Source organism: Salvelinus sp. IW2-2015, linkage group LG8 (assembly GCF_002910315.2).
Source record: "Salvelinus sp. IW2-2015 linkage group LG8, ASM291031v2, whole genome shotgun sequence".
Classification (NCBI taxonomy): domain Eukaryota; kingdom Metazoa; phylum Chordata; class Actinopteri; order Salmoniformes; family Salmonidae; genus Salvelinus; species Salvelinus sp. IW2-2015.
This window is the reverse complement of record NC_036848.1, coordinates 31,501,558-31,514,732: the sequence shown is the minus strand read 5'-3', so window position 1 is coordinate 31,514,732 and position 13,175 is coordinate 31,501,558. Positions and strand designations below refer to the sequence as shown.

Genomic DNA, 13,175 nt, shown 5'->3' with positions numbered 1-13,175 from the left:
TTTGTTTTTCCCCTTTTCAGCAGCCTCGAGAGCATTTGTCATCGGTTGAAAGTTGGTTTGAGGAAAGATCACATCAGCAGAAAGAGGGAATGATGAATCACTTCAGATGCTCATCCTTGCTATGGTCGGTGCCAAGTCCAATGGCCCATTTCTTGAAGTTAGCCATTTTCCCATTTGGCTTTCTCAGACAGGAGACAGCCAGACCGGCGTAACCCTTAGGAACCTTGTCCAGGTCAGTCACAGACGGGTCCTGTGGACTAATAGAGTTATGACAGACTTCAATCTTATTTTCAGAGGAAGCCCTCACCATGCATGATCGTCTCAATGTGAAGAACAGCTCCTGCCTGGGGACAGGAAGGGTTTTTACACAGAGGAAGTGGAAAAGGTGTTTGCCAGACTGGAGAGCCACACAAGGAGAGAGAGAGGGGGGGCTGTGGGAACACTGTACACTCAGCTGTGGCCTTAGCAGATAAAATAGATAGTCTCTGCTGGCCTGTATGCAAGCAGAGACAGAATATTGTGTAGAGTGTGCACGTGGTGTGTGTGTGCATGTTTGAGGGTGTGTCTGGAGCATGGCAGGCTTCTTTCTGTGCCACCTTGTTGTGAATCCTCTCAGGCCCTGGCTTATCCCTAGATGCTGCTCAATAGCGTGCGACTTTTTATGTGGTTTGCAACAGCAAGTTTCGAACATCATAACTCCACTTCTGAAGAGTTTTTATCGTTTGTCTCTGATAAAGTCTGACAATGGACTGTGTTTGCATGTGTAACGGACTTAAGAACGTACCGTAAGCTCACTCAAATCAAATCAAATCAAATCAAATTTTATTAGTCACATACACATGGTTAGCAGATGTTAATGCGAGTGTAGCGAAATGCTTGTGCTTCTAGTTCCGACAATGCAGTAATAACCAACAGTAATCTAACCTAACAATTCCACACTACTACCTTACACACACACAAAGTGTAAAGGGAATAAAGAATATGTACATAAAGATATATGAATGAGTGGTGGTACAGAACGGCATGGCAGATGCAGTAGATGGTATAGAGTACGGTATATACGTATGAGATGAGTACTGTAGGGTATGTAAACATAAAGTGGCATAGTTTAAAGTGGCTAGTGGTACATGTATTGCATAAAGATGGCAAGATGCAGTAGATGATATAGAGTACAGTAATATACATATGAGATGGGTTGTAGGGTATGTAAACATTGTATTAAGTGACATTGCTTAAAGTGGCTAGTGGTACATTTTTTACATAATTTCCATCAATTCCCATTTTTAAAGTGGCTGGAGTTGAGTCAGTATGTTGGCAGCGGCCGCTAAATGTTAGTGGTGGCTGTTTAACAGTCGATGGCCTTGAGATAGAAGCTGTTTTTCAGTCTCTCGGTCCCTGCTTTGATGCACCTGTACTGACCTCGCCTTCTGGATGATAGCGGGTGAACAGGCAGTGGCTTGGGTGGTTGTTGTCCTTGATGATCTTTATGGCCTTCCTGTGACATCGGGTGGTGTAGGTGTCCTGGAGGGCAGGTAGTTTGCCCCTGGTGATGCGTTTCTGCAGACCTCACTACCCTCTGGAGAGCCTTACGGTTGTGGGCGGAGCAGTTGCCGTACCAGGCGGTGATACAGCCCGACAGGATGCTCTCGATTGTGCATCTGTAGAAGTTTGTGAGTGCTTTTGGTGACAAAGCCGAATTTCTTCAGCCTCCTGAGGTTGAAGAGGCGCTGCTGCGCCTTCTTACACACGCTGTCTGTGTGGTGGACCAGTTCAGTTTGTTCGTGATGTGTACACCGAGGAACTTAAAACTTTCCACCTTCTCCACTACTGACCCGTCGATGTGGATAGGGGGGTGCTCCTCTGCTGTTTCCTGAAGTCCACAATCATCTCCTTTGTTTTGTTGACGTTGAGTATGAGGTTATTTTTCCTGACACCACACTCCGAGGGCCCTCACCTCCTCCCTGTAGGCCGTCTCGTCGTTGTTGGTGATCAAGCCTACCACTGTAGTGCATCCGCAAACTTGATGATTGAGTTGGAGGCGTGCATGGCCACGCAGTCGTGGGTGAACAGGGAGTACAGGAGAGGGCTCAGAACGCACCCTTGTGGGGCCCCAGTGTTGAGGATCAGCGGGGTGGAGATGTTTGTTACCTACCCTCACCACCTGGGGGCGGCCCGTCAGGAAGTCCAGGACCCAGTTGCACAGGGCGGGGTCGAGACCCAGGGTCTCGAGCTTGGTGACGAGTTTGGAGGTACTATGGTGTTAAATGCTGAGCTGTAATCGATGAACAGCATTCTCACATGGGTATTCCTCTTGTCCAGATGGGTTAGGGCAGTGTGCAGTGTGGTTGCGTTGCGTCGTCTGTGGACCTATTGGGTCGGTAAGCAAAATTGGAGTGGGGTCTAGGGTGTCCGGTAGGGTGGAGGTGATATGGTCCTTGACTAGTCCTCTCAAAGCACTTCATGATGACGGAAGTGAGTGCTACGGGCGGTAGTTGTTTAGCTCAGTTACCTTAGCTTTCTTGGGAACAGGAACAATGGTGGCCCTCTTGAAGCATGTGGAACGGCAGACTGGGATAAGGATTGATTGAATATGTCCGTAAACACACCAGCCAGCTGGTCTGCGCATGCTCTGAGGACGCGGCTGGGAATGCCGTCTGGGCCTGCAGCCTTGCGAGGGTTAACACGTTTAAATGTTTTACTCACCTCCGGCTGCAGTGAAGGAGAGCCCGCAGGTTTTGGTAGGGGGCCGTTGTCAGTGGCACTGTATGTCCTCAAAGCGGGCAAAAAAGTTGTTTAGCCTGTCTGGGAGCAAGACATCCTGGTCCTCGACGGGCTGGTTTTTCTTTTTGTAATCCGTGATTGACTGTAGACCCTGCCACAACCTCTTGTGTTCTGAGCTGTTGAATTTTCGACTCGATTTTGGTCTCTGTCTGACTGAGACTTGAGCCTGTTTGATATTGCCTTGCGGAGAGAATAGCTACACTGTTTGTATTCGGTCCACAGCTAGCTTGAAATGTCGCAGATGGAGCCATCTAATTGTGGCCTTTTGAGTGGCTCAACCCGTTGGAACGTGGGCAAGGAGGGCAGTCCCGTGTGTTAGCAAAGCAGAGGTCCCYAGTTCGAACCAGGTATGAACCGCATTGGCGGTGGAAGTGGTACTCGCTAAGCAAGCAATCTGACGTCCAGAACACGAGCGCGTGAGTGCGCACAGCTAGAAGTAATTATGAGAAGGGAGGAAAAGTAAGGTCCTCCCTTTCCTGGCAGGAGAACGTAGCAGTAGCAGAATGAGTTTTCCAAAAGGATGTGTGATTGACCTTGAAAACAGAGTGGTAAATCTGGGATAAAACAGGGTGTACACGAGCTCTTTGACAGCTTTACTGTGTTGTTCATCCCAAATGGAAACACAAGCTGCTTTTCAAAAGGTACTTTTTGGAATGTTTGCAAACAATTTGACGATAGACAATATTTAACATGCAGTTCTGGATTTATTATATGTGTATAACACTCTTTGCTTTTATTGGCAATCACAGTCCTGTAGTCTATGATTTATAGTATATTATAAACTGGGTGGTTCGAGCCCTGAATGCTGATTGGCTGACAGCCGTGGTAAATCAGACAGTATACCACACCCCCGAGGTGCCTTATTGCTTAATTGTGTCTTTTATATTTAATTTCAGCATTAATCAGCACTGAGCAAATCAATCTACAGTAACTCTGTTGGTGGTCTGACTGTTCAGTCCCCATTGGCTCAGGTCCAGACACATAGATACAAACACAAACACGTCCAGGCCTGACAGACCAAGCTCACACACAAACACACACACACTTTGCCAACAGGTGCCTCGTCAATCACCTTAGCAGCAACAGACAGCAGCATTGACTAATGGCTCTCTTTCTGCAGAAGACTCCCATATCTGACACTCCCCCTGCAGCCCCCCCCGCAGTCTAGCCATTGTTCCCCTGACCCCCTGACATTTATTCCCCCCCCCCCCCTGACAGCCTGGTCATTCCACTGGCCCACACAGACCTGTCTCTCACCATTCCACACGGGCACTGTATCAGCCTCAGCAGCAAATGTAATCCCAGTCACTGAGAGTTGACCGAGGTCCCCTACTAACAAGGGAGCTCAAAAACGTTAGGAAAAAATGCACATGTGCACCAGCGATAAGTCTCGGGTCCGGTTACTCAATTTAATACTCAAGGACAGACAAGTAGTTTTGCTGCCCTGCATCCCTGCATTCGCTATATAGTGCACTACTTTTGACCAGAGCCCTATGGGCACTATAGGGAATAGGGTGTCATTTGAGACAGAARCAAAGACAGACCATGTGTAGCCTTCCCCTCACCTTGCAAGCAAATATTTCATAATTGCATCTCACAACCGCAGTTAMTATTTTATTTTCCAAGGTAATTCCTTACAGTACATGGAGGGTATTTTACAGGATGTTTGCGAGAGGCGTGCCTCTGCACGTCTTCACAGTAACAGTTAGACTGGTGTGTGGGTGGATTGAGTTCATTGCGTTGGGTGCTTGTTGGGACTGGGGGGGGACCAGCTGTCTCGAGCGGATGAAGGGGGATGATGGAGGAAGGTAGAGGGGAGTGGAAGGGTTGGAGGTGGATGGAGGAGGGGAGACGCGTGGTCTGATAATGCATCTGTGAGTACAACACCGTGGATTGCAAAACACTTCCTGTCTGTCAGTCTGTCTCTCACTGCCTGGAGAAAACAGTGGCACTCAAAGCCCTCGTCCTCACTAGACTAGAGCGATATGCACCAGATACCTTAAGACTCTGCAGATTGAAGTATACAGCGCACGGTACTGTACTATACGTGAGTCGTTTGCCTCCGGAGGTAGATATAATCCTGAGACACTGTATCTTTTCAAACTTGTATTCAGATGCCATTATCTTGGGAGTTCTATGGTCCTGATCTATACCTGGCTGGATCTCAAGTGTACTACTGTCATTTTGTTTCTTGTCATCTACTGTTTTCATGGACTCGCTACGCTCATTTGAGGAATTACTAGGAAATGTTTAGGAAGTGGAATCTTGATCAAGTGATGGCCAGGCCACATCCGCAGTGGGTCCCACAGGAAACTCAGATTCCAGCCTTGTGTATGATACTAATTCACTAAGATGGCCTGTGCTAGATGGTGTATGACTGTGTGTGTGTACGGTATCTTACAGTATGTGTGTAACATCAACACAGACAAAACTGTCCAACTACAAATATACAGTAGTATTATAGTACTCTTATAGTAGTACTATAGTATTATCCCACTGTGTGTATGTAAAAAAACAAATCCTAGACTCTGTAACCCAGTAAGTGTGACAGTGTGACAGATGGGTGGCAGAAAGACACATTGGCAGACATGTCACCATGTGCCAAAAGCCATTCCTCCCAGTCCCATTCCATCCACCTGACCCCCTTCCTGGAATGTGTTCGTTTATCCGACTTCCAGCCCATCTGGTAGAGTGCTTAGGGCTGTCGGCCAGAGAGCGGCCTGCTATTCCTGTGTCAGGTCTGGATGTCAGGTCTGGATTCCTGGAGCACTGAGCCCAGGGTGTCTGGGGGGTGGCAATGGTTCCTCTCCTCATATACTGTGACTGTATCCTCATCGCAAAGTTCCCTGACCCCGCTGCCCTGTCCTATTAATATGAAGGTCTGGTGTAACCTAGCCACGACCTACCATAGATCCAACCGTAGAACTCCAATCCATTCTCCTGGCGTTGTTAATGGATTTTGTCCATTGTAGATTGTGCCGTTGAGATGGATGAAGTGTTGGTTCACTGTCTTGATATGTTTTCAGAAAGCATGCAGAGTGCGCCGACGTCACGGCACATCATAGCTTCAGGCATCACACCTTCCTTTTGATAGATTTTTCTGGAACTTTATGTTGACCTCCCATATGTATTTCAACTGGCGGTGGACTATTCCTGTCGTACATAAACATAAACAAACAGAATGTAGCAAAGGCACTTCAGGTGCGTCTCCAAAGAGGGGTGGTCTTGTTACCGTAGATACCGTACGCATTGTTTCTGTTCAGAACACACAGTACATTTCTACCTGCAATATGTTTCTTTGTCCCCTTTTTTTGTGACGATCACAGGATAACATCTATGTGAACACCTTGACTGATCTGAGTCCCGTGTCCCTTTGTTTAGATGAAACTGCCGGTGCTGCTGCTGGGTCGTTCAGCTGACCTCAGGCCTGGTGAGTTGTCTAAGGCACTTCAAACTCAGTGCCTAGAGGTGTCACTACAGACCTGGTTCGATTCCAGGCTGTATCACAACCGGCCGTGATTGGGAGTCCATAGGGGGGCCCAGGAATGTCGTGTTAGGGTTTTGCCGGGGTTAGACCTCATTTGAAATAAAGAATTGGTCTTAACTGACTTTGCCCTACATTAAATTAAGTTTAAATTTAAAAAAAATAAAATTTGGTTTGAGTGACAGTTCTCCAAAGAGATAACAGTATTTTTAATTCCTATGAAAACCTCATGTCAGGTTATGTTTTTCTGTTGTCAGACCTGGTACAGTAAATCTTGCCGTGCTTTGACAGAAATTCATCTTAAAGGCATCTTGAGCATTTGGCAGTGAGTAGGTGTTCAATATCTAAAGGCCATTTATGAGTTAGGTTTATGAGCTTTTCAGATTTTATAAGGCTCTCTTTTCCCATATCGTCAACACATCGGCGAATGATAATATAAAAGGAGTTAAACTGAAGTTTTTATGGGCAGGCAACATGATCATACTGTGACTTATTTGGTTAGAAAGCCAATGTGACCATGATTGATTGATTACATCTATGCATGCTTCGCAAAAACAACACAGTGCATGAGAGGCGCCCCCACCGCCCCAGACGGACTGGGTGATTCGCCTCCGAGGCGACGTGAGAGTAAAGGCTATTTTAACGATTGTGTCAACACTCGCAAGGGCCGGGGCTGGACAGTATTCCACAGGCGCGTTTCCAGAGACGGTGCAGACCAACTGGCAGGCATCTCACTGTCATTTTCAAACCTCTCCTTGTCCCAGCCCGTAATCCTCACACCTCATGCTGGACCACCATCACTCCTGTTCCCAAGAACTCTTAGGACTACCTGCCACAATGACTACTCGCCCCGTACGCACCTGCATCTGGTAATCATGAAGTGCTTTTGGCAAGTCGGTCATGGACACACATCAACTCCTCACCCCAGACCACCCTAGACCCACTTCTGATTTTGCATACCGCCCCAAACAGATCTACAGACAATGCAATCTCATTTCCCCTTCACACTGCCCTCTCCCACCTTGGACAAGAGGAATACCTATGTGAGAATGCTTGTTCATCGAACTACAAGCTTGTACTTCAACCACATTAATGCCCTCTGAGCTCGTCACCAACCTCGGGACCCCTGGAACTGATCACCTCCCTCCGCAACTGGGATCCTGGACTTCTTGAACGGGCCGACCACAGGGGTGAGGGTAGGCAAACAACACCTCCGCTATGCTGACCCTCCAACCGTGGGCCCCCCAGGGGTGTGTTTCTAAACGCTCGTCCGGCAGGCGATACCGGGGTATCAAGGCTCAGGACCAAACAGACTCGAAAACAGCGTCTATCTTTGGCCATAAGACTGTTAGATGGCAAAACAACGACTGCTTTCCCTTCTCCTACAGACTATCCACACTGGCTCATCCACAGGTCTCTACCCACTCAGACACGCACACCTTCGCTTGTCACTCTTACTCTACACGCTCACACATACTCGCATTACCGAGAGACATACCGAGAGACTGAAAAAAACTGATGTAATAAATGTATCACTAGCCACTTTAAACAAATGCACTTATCCATTATCATTTTACATTACCCTACAATTACTCATCTCATATACTTATGACTGTCACTCTATACCAATTTACTGCATTCTTGCCATCTTGATGTAATGTAACTAGCCACTTTTAAACAATCCACTTTTATATGTTACATACAACTACATTACTCACTCATATAGTATATTACTGTACTCTATACCATCCACTGCGTCTTGGCCTATCCTCTATCCTATCACTCATTCATGATATTTTTTTATTGTATATATTCTTATTCATTCCTTTACACTTGTGTGAACTAAGGTAATTGTTGTGAAATTGTTAGGTTAGATTACTCGTTGGTTATACTGCATTGTCGGAACTAGAAGCACAAGCTTTTGCTACACTCGCCATTTAACATCTGCTAACCATGTGTATGTGACAAATAAAATTTGATTTGATTTTGACATACCCACACGCACACCTCCTCACACCTACGCTGCTGCTAAAATTAGATTGATTCGATTTATTAGTACCATTACGCTGCTGTCATTGATTATTGAGTGTTCATTAGCATTAGTATCTATCTATTATCCTGCAACTGTGTCACTAGTACTCCTGTTATATATATATATTACCATTAGCTATATTACCATAAGTATTATATTATTCCTGCTACCAGTCACTTTTCAGCCCTGTTAAGATGTATATTCTATTACCAGACCTTTTTTAATGTATAAACCTACCTCAACCATTTCAGTGCTACCCCACGTTGAATAAGGTACTGCACTGGACCTGTATAGACTTGCATTCTCTCATGTTTCCTCAACCTGTATCGTACTTCCTTGTGTTTTTAAAAAAAATATATATTTTCTATTATTATCTCTATTATTATTATATTATTCAATGTATTGTCATGGCAAAGAGCTCTCAAATAAGAATTCCAATGTACTTGTTTCACACCTGTTGTATCGGTGCATGTGTCGAATAAATTTTGACACTTGAAACTGAACGACAACAATGAAATGCGCGTACAACACATCGAGGAGTCTAAAATGCATTTCCAATATGTCTTCTCATTCAGGCGAACTGGCAAGGCAAGGCTCATCGTACTGTAAGACGGGAAGTGGAGTTGATTTGTCGTTGAATAGTAATGTCTGACCTGGTCTAGCAATTCCTGTCTGTACATCCAATCCCCTTGGGTTGGACCTTGGCAGTATTCTTCTCCCCTAAATGGCTGAGCAGTGCATATAGGCGGGTCCGGCTCCCGAACCATACAGAGGAGCAGCCGGACAGTGTGTAAGAGCAGCCAAGCTGGATGTGTACACTGGGTTAGTGTGTGACTTTACTAGATGTGTATAGTTTCAACTGTCCAACATTCGTGTAGTCAGAATTAGGATTTTAGAACAGTAACGTAACACCAGTTTTTTTTTCAAAATTCTTTTATTCCCTCTGTGAGTTTTCGTCAAAACATATCAAGAGAAATACAGGTTAAAAAAAAAAAAACACACAACAATATCAGCAGTAACAAAAAACAACTACAAAACTACGGTAATCTGTGACACCCACTTTTCTATCTGATTGAGGGGGTACTCTGTGCAAGGACGTTAGTGGAGTATAAAAACAAAACGTGATGGGCAATAATCAGTTTCACTGAGAGCGAAGTGTCTTTTTGACTCATACATAAGGAAACATTTTAAATACAAAAGAGTAACAGGGTGCTAAAATAGTCTGTATTGCCCTGGATGCATTTTGAGTTCCCAGAGGGTTCGGCGTGGGCCTCACAGGCCTCTGTAGTTTGAAGTGGGGGGGGGGGGGGGGAGCACTAGTAGTTACAGGTTTCTATGGGGAGGGTGTGGTCCAGACACCACCATCCCGGTTTAAGTCTGTGGTTTTAAACACTGAGAACCAGCTCGTGGTTGCTGAGAGGTCAAGGGTCAATATCCTCGGGGACGACGGTGAGGCATGATGTCCTCGTTCCCCCGCCGGACCACCATTCGCAGCGTTGTCGTCCCTCTTGATAGAGCTGCTGACATCACTGGCCGAGGTGATTCGCTGGTGTTGATGGTGATTATGACGTCACTCTCCTGCAGGCCACCTCTGTGGAGAGGAGAGAGAATTAGGAGCATGTAGCAACAAAGAAATGTGCTTTACTGATATAAGTAGAGTACATAGACTCTCTAAGAAGTGTATACCATTAGGTTTCAGCCCACAGAATATAAATAGACCCTTCTTACGTGCTGCTTGAGGGAAAGAGTTTTCCCCATTCAAAAAAAAGCTAAATGAACTTACAGACGGCAGTAACATTTCTTTTTAGAAACTGTGAGAAACAAAATCTGACCATAGTCTATGAGAAATCTAAGCGCCCTCGTTACCACAAATACCCATCAGACAAAAGGAAAGCCATTAATTTCCTTCAGCGGGAGACTGCTGCCTCAGCACAAATGATTTTATTGTGGCCACAAAAATATACAAAGACAGTGCATTCTGTACGGAGTGAGTAACCTAGATAGACTGCCCTATCATGCTGTTTATGTGGTCATGAAATGCTAATTCATTGTGCTATGAGGCCAGTCTACTTTTAAGACCAGAGGACAATGACCTCCAAGCAACCTTTTTGAGACTAAAAGAGACTACAGCCGTCCGGTGCTTCCTATCCGAAACAGTTTGTGCGTATAAGTATGACAATTTGTAATGTTTTTGTTCATTTTGGTCTTCTGCAAGATTTCTTTTCGGTTGGTGCACACAAAACATTTTCTCGAGGCAAGACAAAGTTCTCGGAGCCGAAGCCTACACCCTGTCGTCGCGTCAATGGTCAACAATGGAAATGTGTTTGTTGTAATTCAATGATTGGGACAAATGTTTTTAAATAAATTTTAAAAATTTTACCCCCTTTCTCCCCAATTTCGTGGTATCCAATTGTTAGTAGTTACTATCTTGTCTCATCGCTACAACTCCCGTACGGGCTCGGGAGAGACGAAGGTTCAAAAGCAATGCGTCCTCCGAAACACAACCCAACCAAGCCGCACTGCTTCTTAACACAGCGCGCATCAACCGAAGCCAGCCGCACCAATGTGTCGGAGGAAACACCGTGCACCTGGCAACCTTGGTTAGCGTGCACTGCGCCCGCCCGCCACAGGAGGCGCTGGTGCACGATGAGACAAGATATCCCTACCGGCCAAACCCTTCCCTAACCCGGACGACGCTAGGCCAATGTGCGTCGCCCCACGAACCTCCCGTCGCGGCTGGCTGCGACAGAGCCTGGCGCGAACCCAGAGTCTCTGGGGCACAGCTAGCGCTGCGATGCAGTGCCCTGACCACTGCGCCACCCGGGAGGCTGTTGACTCATTTTAATGCAAATTTTTTTCACTTGAGAAATATTGCACCGAAAATCTTAGATTGTCAAATTGAACGACTAAGGTCTCCTCCGCCAAAAATGTAAAAATGAATGACAGATTTCTGACGTACGGCATCTCAAGATGGACAAACAGCGCCAGCCAAACCGAAGCATGCGGAAGCTTTAGCCAACTACCAAAGGAGTCCTCAATGACTTTTAACTGTTGGCTCACGTTTGTACTGATTTGAAGTCGTTCCACAGACTTCTGGTCAGCTCTCAGTAAACTACTACTTACGTTCTCAGCTGGTGTTTTTGGATGACCTCGATGACATATGCCCCTGAGGTAACATCAGGAAGTCTGATGTTCTCTTCCTCAGCTCCTTTGCAAGCCTATGACCCAATGAAAATAGAGAGATAAGTGTTTAATGTGCCAGAAGTATTTGTAAGAATTGAATTCACAAGATGAACCTGGCTGGCTGAAACTTACGTTGGAGTGAGAGTCATCATCCTCCACCGATATACTTCTTCTTTGGTAATAATTTACCTAAAGAAAGAGGATACATACTGCCATAAGCATTACCAAGATGATAACACATTGAACATGTAAATGCAGTACCTGATCAAAGCCATGGTGTGAACCTTTAGATAGGTCTAGCACAATATTCATATAGTCGTCTAACCGACAATAACCCTAAAAGTACAAAATAAGTTGTCATAATCGTCTTAATACATGCATTTTATGACGTGGGGCGGTTTCAACTTATTTTCAAGTAGATAGAAATAACCCAATAGCAGTCTAAAACATTTGTTTTTTAAAATGGGTGTCACCAAAGCTGAGTTGTATTCATTAGGCATGTCGTAGGTTATTTTCAAATGTGCATTAATGTATGACGCATATTGCAATTCTCAAAACCTTAAATAAAAAATAAAAAAGACAATTAGTGACAAACCCTTTGGCAATTAAATGACAATGAATTGTTACCTAAATATCCATAATCGTCACAGTCCTACCTTTAGATTGTCTGCCGTGGACTCTGCCAAGAACTGACGGATCTTGTCTGAGGGGATGGCGAAGGAGATTCCTGCTGTCACCTTCAGTGTGTTGATCCCAATCACCTCTCCGTCCTGAAACAGAAACACACACACACACACACACACACACACACACACACACACACACACACACACACACACACACAACACCACACACACCACAACACACACACACACACAACACACACACACACACACACACACACACACCACACCACACAGAGGTCTCTTAGTCTAGTCCCACTTTCACTCTAACAGCTCATTTAGCTCCACTGATATGTATTTAATGCCACCTTTTCAAATAAAACCTACTAAACGCTGCTTTTGAGGAAAAATAGGTCTTTACTTATGTGGATAAAAACAATGGTGCTATCACGAAATGCACTTGACGCTGTTAACTGCATTCATATAGCCTTATCTATCCCCCTTCGGAGCGTCTTTATTCAAATACATCCCCCAGACGTCTCATAGATTTACATGAAACAATATTCTAAGAGATGCAATCCTCATCAATAACAAATGATATCTTACCAGATTGACCAGGGTCCGCCAGAGTTCCCATACTGAAAAGGAACAGCATTCAGGTTAAAGGGATGATCAGATGGTAGATCTACACTTCCTTCCTGTGTGAATGGAAAATAAGGAGGAGCTACTGTTGTGCGTTCCATAACTAAATGCCATGTGCTTATATAGATCACAGTGTGTGTGGTGTGTGTTGTGTGTGTGTGTGTGTGTGTATGTGTGTGTGTGTGTGTCGGGTGTGTTGTGTGTGTGTCAGGTGTGTGTGTGTGTGTGTGTGTCAGTGTGTGTGTGTGTGTGTGTGTGTCTGTCTGTCTGATGATGATGTGTACGTATCACTCACGTTGATGATAGCGTCCGTCTGGATGTCCATATCAGAGTTCCTCAGGGCCAGCTCCTTGCCTCCTCTTTGGGTGGTGCTGACAATACCTGTGGTGACCGTGTTCTGAAGGAGAAGGGGCTGCCGATGGCCACCACG

At 45.4% G+C, this 13,175-nt stretch overlaps 1 long non-coding RNA gene and 1 pseudogene across 1 annotated transcript; one reads left to right on the top strand and one right to left on the bottom strand.

Moving 5' to 3' along the window:
- Positions 1-13,175, top strand: part of LOC111968222 (serine protease HTRA1B-like) — a 43,480-nt pseudogene that overhangs the window by 27,103 nt on the left and 3,202 nt on the right.
- LOC111967739 (uncharacterized) lies at positions 11,500-13,169 on the bottom strand. Its single transcript, XR_002877790.2, has 5 exons — positions 13,041-13,169; positions 12,710-12,801; positions 12,137-12,250; positions 11,613-11,669; positions 11,500-11,515 (listed from the first exon to the last, which is right to left on the bottom strand). It is a non-coding gene; the product is annotated as an uncharacterized lncRNA (long non-coding RNA).